The 10,338-nt window shown below is 35.8% G+C and overlaps 1 long non-coding RNA gene across 2 annotated transcripts in view; it reads right to left on the reverse strand.

Annotated features, from left to right (window-relative positions):
• The window catches only part of LOC116216297, a 17,748-nt gene that overhangs the window by 3,885 nt on the left and 3,525 nt on the right, over positions 1–10,338 (reverse strand). For both annotated transcript variants that reach the window (XR_004158797.1, XR_004158795.1), the window contains exon 2: positions 619–707. This is a non-coding gene — a long non-coding RNA (uncharacterized LOC116216297). The remainder of the gene's footprint in view (positions 1–618; positions 708–10,338) is intronic.

Raw genomic sequence — 10,338 nt, forward strand, 5'->3', positions numbered from 1 at the left:
TTCTGTGGGGGGCTGAGATTTGTCAGGAGCAGTTAAAGAGCTGATAATTCAGTACTCTGCATCAGTGCTAGGTGGTATGAAAAAATCCATGACTGTGGATGCAAGAGCACCTAGCATAAGCTAAATAATAAAAAAAATAAAGCTAAATAAACTAAAGGTGCAAAGTTCACAATTAGGACTTATGAAATGCTATGAACATAGCATTTCTACCATGGAACCTGTCCTGTTTAAAAACTTTACCTCATCCAGACTATTGATAAGGTGCAACACAATGTAAGTTTGTAGATGATGCTTAACTGGAGAGTTGATACATTTGTGAGAAGGCTACCATTCTGAGTGGCTTGGAGGAGCTGGCCAACAAGAACTTTATGAAATTAAATAAGGATAAATAGAAGCCCTGCCTCTGGGCAGAAAAAAAAAAAAAACAGGCAGAAGTACAGGATAGGAACTGACTGTGTGAGAAGCAGCTATGCAAAAAAGACCTTGGGAAGCTGGACTGACAGCAAGCTGAGTATGAGCCATCAGCTTCCCCTGGTATTAGAAGCCTCCAGATGCCACAAACCTCAGCAGAGACTGATACTCCTGCCCTGCAAGGAGAGCTGAGAAACCAGGACTTACCTAATCTGGAGTAGTGGTTGTGGGGAGGACTCTGGGAAGGTCATAGACACTGAAGATGGTATCTTCGTGGTAGAACAAGAGTAATGGGCCTAAAAAAATTAAAAGAGAGGTTCAGACTGGGTATAAGGAAAAACTTTTTCCTGAGAAGAATAAGTTGTTTAGCAAAATTGTGTAACCTCCATATTTGGAGGTTTTCAACTCTTCTGGATACTGCCTTGAGCAGCTTAATCTGATCCTAGGGCTGGCCTGCTTTTACAGTAGGTTGGATTAGTGACCTCCTTGAGAGATCTTCCTACTTGGGTGGCCTTGCCATTCTGTTCTGCTCTGCAGGCTCTGGTCAGAGCAAATGGTCCCTTTTCTGATCTAACTCTCCCAAGGAAATCTTCCTCATTCTCTCCACATCCCACCATCCCATTTCTTCAAACCAGTCTGCTCAACCAGCTCAGTTTAAGGAAGAAAATAAAAGAGTGAAGCTGAGTTTTGTTCAAAAAAGAGTTTAGATTTGTAACCTGAGGCCCTAATACTTCTAGATAATATATTAAAATAGCAGCATTTATTTTTGAACAATTATTGTTTTTAACAAAACTACACTCTTTGAAAGTTATTTTACGTTACAATGAACTACTATATTTTTTGCAGGGAAGGGAAAGAGACAATTAGAGATAACAATAACATTGCAGAGCTTTGTCTACAAGCCAAGTATGGTGAAAGCAATGTCTATATTGCATAGGCAGGCATTTTGCAGGCTATTTAATGTGCAGCAATTAGGAAGTCAGATGACATTATCACATGGAATCACAATTCCTCTTGTAGTAGGATCATTTGAAATCACCTTTTGTATTTACTTTGTTAACAGTTATTTCAACATCATCAGGATAAAGACAATATACTAAGGTGTGCTGAACAGGCTGTCTCACAGATTTTATCTTTGCAGAGGAAACTGTGCTTCAAGACGATTGCTGGTAGGAAGAAAAGAGATTGCATCCCTCTTACATCAAGGCAACAGTTTCACTGACATTTTTTAGATAGATGTATAGGGTATATGCTCGTGTAAGTTTTAGATTTGAATCTATCTCCTTAAGAGATTATTTGGTTTTAAAGGCTACTAAACATACATATGCAGACCAACCCACACACAGATATACACACATACTGACACACCTTAAAAGCTTTCACTCTAAGACCTTTTACAAACTTTCATAAAATGATGTCATGCTAATTAGGGGGTATGCTAGTGCAGCTTCTGCCGTTAGGATCTGCTCTCATAGACTACACAGTCTAGCTGAAATTAGGGAATTTTATAGAAGTAACAGGTCTCAAGAAAACTCATTGTGCGGTGAGTATAGAAGGTATACTCTAGTATTCTCTCTGTTGTACTTGTATCATGCAAGCAGGAATATTCCTATTACTGTGCTCACATCGCAGCCATCTATAATGACAGAGACAACAATAGTTACATTTTTGGAGAATTTTTGTGTTTCAAATTTTGCTAGCCTGAATGAAATTAAAATAATCCTTAGAGTCTCTAGAGAAAGGACTGTTCTGTAATTTGAATCAGAACTCAAATGAAAGCCCTGAGGGTCAAAGCTGTAAGTTTGGAGTACCTTAATATCATATGATTCTTTATAGATAGATGACAGAAAAAGAAGCTTGTGACAAAAATCAAAACCAGAAACACATGCACTCTCAAGACTTTGCTATATCACAGTTTGATAGTGAGGAAACTGAAGTGATCCATGTCAAATATCAGGAATTTAATATCAGCTTTCCCAGAACCGAGTACTGAACAAAACTTATTTGTCCTCATGTCCAAAGGTCACTGATTTTCAATCATTCTTTACTGATTGAAAGTTATCCATTATGCTTTCCTTTGACTTTCCCACTTCATTTTTCTCTTTTTCCACATGCATACATAATATCATTCAAGTTCTTCCCTCAAGTCAATCCCTTTCTATATTAAACATCCTTCAAGAGACATACATCCTCTGTTAGGAAAAAAATATATTGCAAACATAGATGGGTTTTTATCAGATAAATTGATTTCTTTTTTTTTTTCTAGCCATAATAAAGTTAACTACTTTGCATTCTGGAGAAACCTCTGAAAATACACTTCACATTCATCTACTATTTCTAAAGGCTTTTGATTTTTAAGGAAAATAAAACAGTATATACACGAGTATTTCCATCTATTAGGTATTCTAAAGAAAAATGGATACAAGGAAGTATGAAAAATTACTCCTATTTCATCATCAATTGTTCATACACTAACCACTTATCTTGACAATTTTAAATCTATTTTTAACTGCAATATGCTTATAGTCACTAGACCCAAGACCTCAAGAAAACCACTGAGAAGCATACATTTGATGATATTTTAAGTGCAAATACAGAATCAGGGGTTTCATCTTCAAAGGCAGCAACTCTGGCCCAGCAATACTTTTCACTCAAAAATGCCAGTAACTTGCCCACTTATTTCACTCTGTATTTTAAAGAATATATTTTTCAGTTTCCCATTTCTAAAGTAAATTCATGGCCCCGTCTGGGTGATAGCTTAGATTTTGTACATATTATCTTAGTATTCTTCTCTTACTCCTTTATTTTGGAAAATTCTTCTACCTACTTGTTCATTTACTTTTACTTCACTTGGAGCAGTGCCAGACAACTTCATGTATATGTAAAATGTATTACTCTCAACGTATTCTAATATAACTCATTTCTCTTTATCTTTTTCCTCGACCACATTTCTTTTTATTCCAAACTAAAGGCAGAATGTCATTTCCATTTTATTTCCTCCAAACTGGTGAGTTTTAATTGATACACAAAAGATATTAGAATGTGCTGAAGATAACAGTATAGCATAGAATCATAGAATTGCTCAGGTTGGAAAAGACCTTTGAGATCAAGTCCAACCTCAACCTAACCATACTACCCTAACTAACAAATCTGCAAAATCATGTCCCTGAGCACCACATCCAAACAGTTTTTAAACACATCCAGGGATGGTGACTCAACCACCTCCCTGAGGAGCCTATTCCAGTGCTTAACAACCCTTTCTGTAAAGAAGTTTTTCCTGATATCTAACCTAAAGCTCCCCTGGAACAGTCAAATGCCAATGTCAGCTTTTATACTGCTTTCTGAGCAAAACAGGATCAGTAACGTAAAGACTGGGAGAACTTGTGGCCTTATTACTTAATTTGGAAACAATAATTTCTACTTATCCAATCACTATAGGTTAAACAGTTCCTGTTTTGATATTTTATCTGTACCGTGACAAAAGAGTGCCAGATTTTATTTGGTTTTCAGAAAGCCCTTTGAAAGGTAGTATTATTTCTCAAAATACAGGTTTTAAAAGCTTCTGTTTTTTTTTTAGATTTCTCACTAAAATTAAAATTTGTAAAAATTTAAGTACAAGTAAGCCAGAAGACAAAATGACTGCATTCTGTTTTCTCCTGTCATTACTCTAATGATATGAAAACCACAGGAAAGAAAAAGTAATAACACAATATGACCTACACTGTGTTGAAATTGTAAAACTAATGTTTATGTTTTGCCCTGTGTTAACATAAAAGATACTTAAATTATGCAACAACTGAAAAACTCAGTTGTCCTTGCCAAAAACACAGAAAGCCTGCACATAGTACAAAGTTAATTTGCAACCGTGAAATCAGACTGCAGCTTCATTGGTAAGGAACCTGGGAGAAACTCTTCTGTTTATAGGAGCTACAGCTGAATTTATTGAATAATACAAAGTGGTTAGAAGATTAGTGCAGATCAAGTAGAAGAGGGTAACTGAGGCAAGATTTTAAATTCCTGGGAACTGTCTGTCTGATGCTCAACCACCAGGCCAGGACTGCAGTGGGTACAACAAACAGCTAGGTTTCTGTAAGCAGCTATCAATACAGTATAAATTATTTTTGAGTATTGTTTCTACTACCAAAGCAGTCTGCAATTAGGAGGCCGCATAAGCATCAATGAATATAGTCACAATACTAAGTAGATTTTAAATATATTTGAAAAACCACCTCCAATCACCACAGATTCATGGGCTAAGTTATCAAGACATTTATTCTAACTGCTCAGTGCTGAATTAACCAGGTTGATTTTTAATTCCACAGTTGCTAAGTGCACTTGTTACACAATCATCTTAGGAATGTGTATCTCAAAAGGGAGCACAAGAGTACTAGATAATGACTGACAGATATGTTTCCTGCTTTCTAAGATACTACAGAACTGAAACTAAATCACCGTTCTGCATTTAAAGCTAAAATTTTGAGTTTTGTGTGATTCTTTTCCTGTTCAGGATCAAGCTGAACAGTGAATAAATGAAAGACTGGGACTAACAAAATACATATGCTTGGTTTTAAACTCTTTGAGTAGAACATGATTAGTATCTAGGCAATAAAGTAGCCTCTTACTGGCTCACAAAACTGAACTTGGTGCTAATCTGCGAAGTATAGGAAGAGCTCTATTCCTGCTGCCCTCCATTCTGTTGGAAAATAGAACAGACTCATCTAGTACTTTTCACAGTCACAATTTAGGGAACATAAAATTTGTCAACTAGTGATTTAGGGTGCCTTCCCCGGAAGGAATGTCTGTGTATACATACACACAAACTAATGATCTACTATACACTTAGTAAGGAACCACTAAAGAAAACTCATTTGAGGTCTAGCTAGACTCTTGGTAAGCCTAGATTTGGGTGCCCTACAATTCCCTAATGATCTAATATCTTGAAAAAGCTTCATCCTCACAAATGTATACATTTAGTGATCATGCTCAGACGATTTTGGAATAAAAGAATGTGTATATAGAGTGAATTTATGTTTGTATAGGCATATATACACGGATGTGTGTGTATGTATATACATACACATACAACTTTTTTAAATTTGAAATTTGGAAGTTTTCTAGTTTAATAAAACCAGGAAACTTTAGCAGACACCTTATTATAAAATCCTATCCATACCCATAGCTGTTAAAGATGAACAAAATTTGCATAGTATTCGCAAAAAAAAAAAACCTCTAGACAGAGTATTTGTAATTCAGATTTGGCTTACAATGTATTCATTTACATTTTATAATGACTTTAGCAGACAAAAAAGCCAAGAATGAAATAGGTTTTTTCCGCAGTTACCAGAAAGTAAAAAAGACATATTCAATGCACTGGTAGTAAAAGCACAACTTCAATTTTGATCGCCATCAACAATAAGAAATAGCATCAGACAGATTAAGTACTTATTTTGCCCTAGGCACTTTATGAAACGTAGGTTCCCTGAGCACCACCCCGCTCTTAAAAACTGGCATCTGAAATTCTAATGAAATCTCAACTGAGTAAGGGATTGGTCCTTTTTCCTTCAAACACGGTAACGCTATATTCATCCCTTCATGTATGCACCTAAAAACGCATTAAAGTTAATGGGAGTTAAATGCACACCTAAGAGGGAATAGCCCCATAAATACTCTTAAAGGGTGTGTAGAGTGTAAAAAAAAAGTCTTCACCAGTAGATTCTTTTCTTATGATGTAAAAATGTTGCAATTTGGGAATAAGTTTTAAACAGGAAGAAGGAGCAATGGGAGAAATTTCCCACCTGGCTTTAAATTACAATTGCAGGAAATCAGGCTGCTTCTTTCAAAATCGGAGATAATAGCAAGTCAGGAGAGTATATTTCCCCACCACTGAGAATAATTTAAGCAAATTTCTTTCAAGATAGTGCTGTGGACCTAGAGATTTATGAATTTGACTAACCCTTTAAATTCATACTTCCAATAGATTTTCTTCTCTTTTTCCAGAAAATAGGACAGCACATTTAAAATAAAAAGTGTTCTGAACATATTTTCAGTATTAACGGTAGGTTAGATAAATGGTCTTTACTTCTATTCTTCTTTTTGCCCACAGAAGAAACCAAAAGCCAAGAAGCTGGTTTCCTAGATTTGCTATTGTTTGCTGAGTCCCACGGAAGTAAGTAATAACCATGTACATCCATCACTGGAGAAGAAGGGAATAGCATTGTGTTTTTCACAGAACTGTGGAAACCAGCTCAATGAATAATAAATGTATAAATTTCATAATGCTTCACTAAATCAGAGGCTATATTACCTCTATTTCCATGTTGGAAAAATTCTAGTACAAGACCTTACTACTGCACAGGACTAAGAAAAAACACATCATATTCAGAAGGCTGGCTGAGTGCTTCAAAATCCAAGCTTGTTCCTACAAGAGTGGAGCCAGCGTTCTCTCTACCCACCCAGGCCCTTCTTTTATCTTCAGTCTTTTGACATGTAGATCCTAGCATTCCTTCAAAAATTGCCAATTCTTAACTTTTCTCAAAAGGCTTAAACTAGCGCCACTGTTCTGCTGCCCTCAAATTTTCATTCAAACTTACTCTTCCTGTACCACTACAGGATCCTTCAGCCCTTCACTCTCACAGCACAACAAACTCATCTGATTTGTTTTGTTCACCCAATTACCACACTTTTCCAAATGAAGCCTGCACAAAATGCCTCCTGCTTTTCCCTCTTATATATTATACTCTAAAATATCACTGTAAGTCTCCCAGTACCTCTATGAGGTCTACATCTTCTACGTTCATATGCACGGAAAGAATGGGGGAAAAAAAAAAGAAAAGAAAAAAAAGAAAACTCCGTGTTTTCTATTTCTATGTTCAGTCACACTGCAATTGTGGAATAAGGAAAAACAACTCTCCAGGGAACTTTTCTGACTCAGCGTGCCTGGTACAGAGAAAGATCTTCACATATGAATTCCAGCGCATTTCCACTGCCATGTGTAGACTTGTCTCTAGAGAACATGGATAAACTTTTTTTCCAAAGCTTTGAACTTTACCTAGATTAGGACAAGTTTGTTTGGTCGTTGATTTTTTTTTTCCTAAAGTAGAAAAAAATTACAACTTTGTCTTAAAACCAACCTAAAGCCAAATGTTGCATCTTTGCATTAGCCCAAATGTCTGCTAGGACATCACAATTGAAGTGCTATAAAAATGGTGACAAGCAATGTGTTTTTCCCCTAATTTCATTCTTCTGAAATTCTTGAGCCATTTTTGCTGAAATTGTCTCAAAATATTCAGCCTAATTGAATACTCAATATGAAAGAATGTATACATGGATAGGCAAAGTAAAGCAGAAGAAAATAAGGAGTTATAATGAAATCTGTCTGGCAACCTAAGTCTTTTGGCAGCACTATCAACCAAGCTCTGAATGTGTGCTAATTATCGAGACAGAGTCTCCACTGCACCTTCTATTTTACACTCAATTTAGCTCTTATATTCCCTCTCACTTCTTTTGTTTTCAGCTTTTCTGCTGACAAGCTCCTTGCAAACTTTGGGCTCATCTGTTGCTGGCCCAAGACTTCCACACCATTGAATCTGACTGAGACTCTGGATCAGGAGCCCAGTAAAAAGCTATTATAAGGCAGACAGGGTGAACTGTATATCCAGGTGTTTGCTACTATTGGTAGTAAATGCACAAGAACTTACTCATGCTTCTACTCCTGTACTTCAAGTACATTGAAAACAATACAGAGTATCCAACACTCTCAGAGAATATTAAGACTACATGTCTCACAAAAATATGTTACCCAAAGAGATAGCAGAAATTCTCATCATTTCATAAGGCTTGGATCAAACCACTTGTCTATCAAAGATGCAGTAGCTGGACACGGCTATTAATTATGAGATGGAAAAGGACACAGGTCTTCAAAAGAAAGAGATTATTTCTTAGTTCCTTCTATCCCACCCCAGACACAAATGTCTTCCTAATGTCTTTTGGAATTACCTTGTTCAAATGAGCACTTGAGTCAAAGTAATGACCTGACCTTTTCTGAGTGTTATCTTACATGAAACACAATTGCTTTAAGACTGGGGAGGTATTTTTCTGCTAATGGAAAGCAAACTGCCATTTCCCACGTTGAGCAGCACCATTTCATAGCTGTTGAGCCCTGGAGCTTTCACTAAACCTTCTGTATCAAAAGTTCTACTACTACACTTCTCCAAATCACTAAGTCCTGATAACTGAGAAGTATTTAACTGAAGCCCAAATCTATTAACTACAAATTGCACTGAAGTAACATTAAGGATGTGATTAAAACCTAGAATACCAACGGGAGAGAGAGAAAGAGATAAAACCACAGCAGAAAATCAGAATTAAAAAGCCTCCAAAAAGCAGAAAAGGAGTCTGTTGTCATGTAGCAGCTGTGATTTTTTGCCGTGACATAACTAAGATAATAAAATTAAAAATAAAGTATATTGATCAATTTGACCAAAGGACTTGCCTATGGACCAATTACTTGTGCTAATTTTTAAGACTGATTCTCTTTAAAACATCAGACAATGAACTGGAAAAGAAATTACTTAAACCTTTAACATAGCAAAATCAGCATGTGCTGCTTTCATTTACAGTACAGACTTTGAAACACTGCATGTCTTCCTTCATCAGCTTCCTAACTTAGCTTTTCTTTTCATTCAAAGAAAGGAATGCTAAATAACAAAGAAAAGGAAATCAAACGCAATGCAAACAGGCTCAAATATTCTATGTGAAATAAAATCTGATGCAATTGCTGCACATTTTAATAATATCCCACTGAGCTATTTTAAATGTGACCTGCAAAAGAAAAAGACACTTGGGCTTTGGGAAAGGAGAGGAGGAGTTCCACTTTTGAGTCTTCTTTCTGTTTTATTGTTGTTTGTTGGGGTTCTTTAATCTTTTGTTAATCTTATACTTGGCTTTAGAAATGTAGTACCTGACATTAGTATTCCACGATGGCTGGAGAGTCACAGAAATGACACCAAGGGAAGTAAGAATGCTCTCACTAATAATTAACGGGCTTCTGATACTATCCACAATAACTGCTGGATATATAATTGTTACCATTGCTGTTTGAGCTACAAGGCTTTTCCACACTCAAAATTGCACGAGATCTCATGAGAAGTGGATACTAAATTGTCTGTGAGAATGTATCCAATGAATTTCTAACACCAATCCACAGTTCTTCATTATTTGTTTTGCAATAAATTAAATAGAAATGCTTTTTTTTTTCTTTTCCAAATCAACAAAGAAATACAATATAAAATTATATTAGAGAAAAGGTGAAAGCTGATAACATAAGGATTTTAAATGGATAAAAATGCAAAATAATCTAACCTGATTTCAGGAGAATGCCAGCTGAAAAGTTGTGCAGATACAAGAGTTGTAGCAAGGTGAGAAGAAAAGGGGAGTTAGAGGAGATTATAGTGATGGTTGTTTACTCAATTTGTAGCTAACAACTGCTTACACCAATAACTAACTTTTTCTAAAACAGGAAAGATTAATAACTGTCATGTAATTACAGCTTTAATAGAGACTGATTAACTCAGAAAACTAACACAGAAATCATAGAATGTTACGTCTTAATTTACAAGTATTTCAAAGATAATAAAAATCAGAAGGGTTATGCAATAGTTAAAGTTCCAAATGTTCTGTTACAGTTCAAAAAGAAAACATAACCCAAAGTAAGTCTTCTGAACAGATCCTTCCAGATAATTGTTACAAAAATGCTGCAGTGTAGACAGTAACAATCTGCAGAGTCAAACAAAGCTGCTACCTTGCTGTTGTGTGGAAAAGAGAGATCATTATATACCATTTTGTGCTACAGAGAGGTAAAATAGTTCCTTCATCCAACAGGCAGACTGGAATGGTCAAAATCTGTTTGTTTGTTTATTCAGCTGTTAA

Source organism: Meleagris gallopavo, chromosome 1, assembly GCF_000146605.3.
Source record: "Meleagris gallopavo isolate NT-WF06-2002-E0010 breed Aviagen turkey brand Nicholas breeding stock chromosome 1, Turkey_5.1, whole genome shotgun sequence".
NCBI lineage: Eukaryota > Metazoa > Chordata > Aves > Galliformes > Phasianidae > Meleagris > Meleagris gallopavo.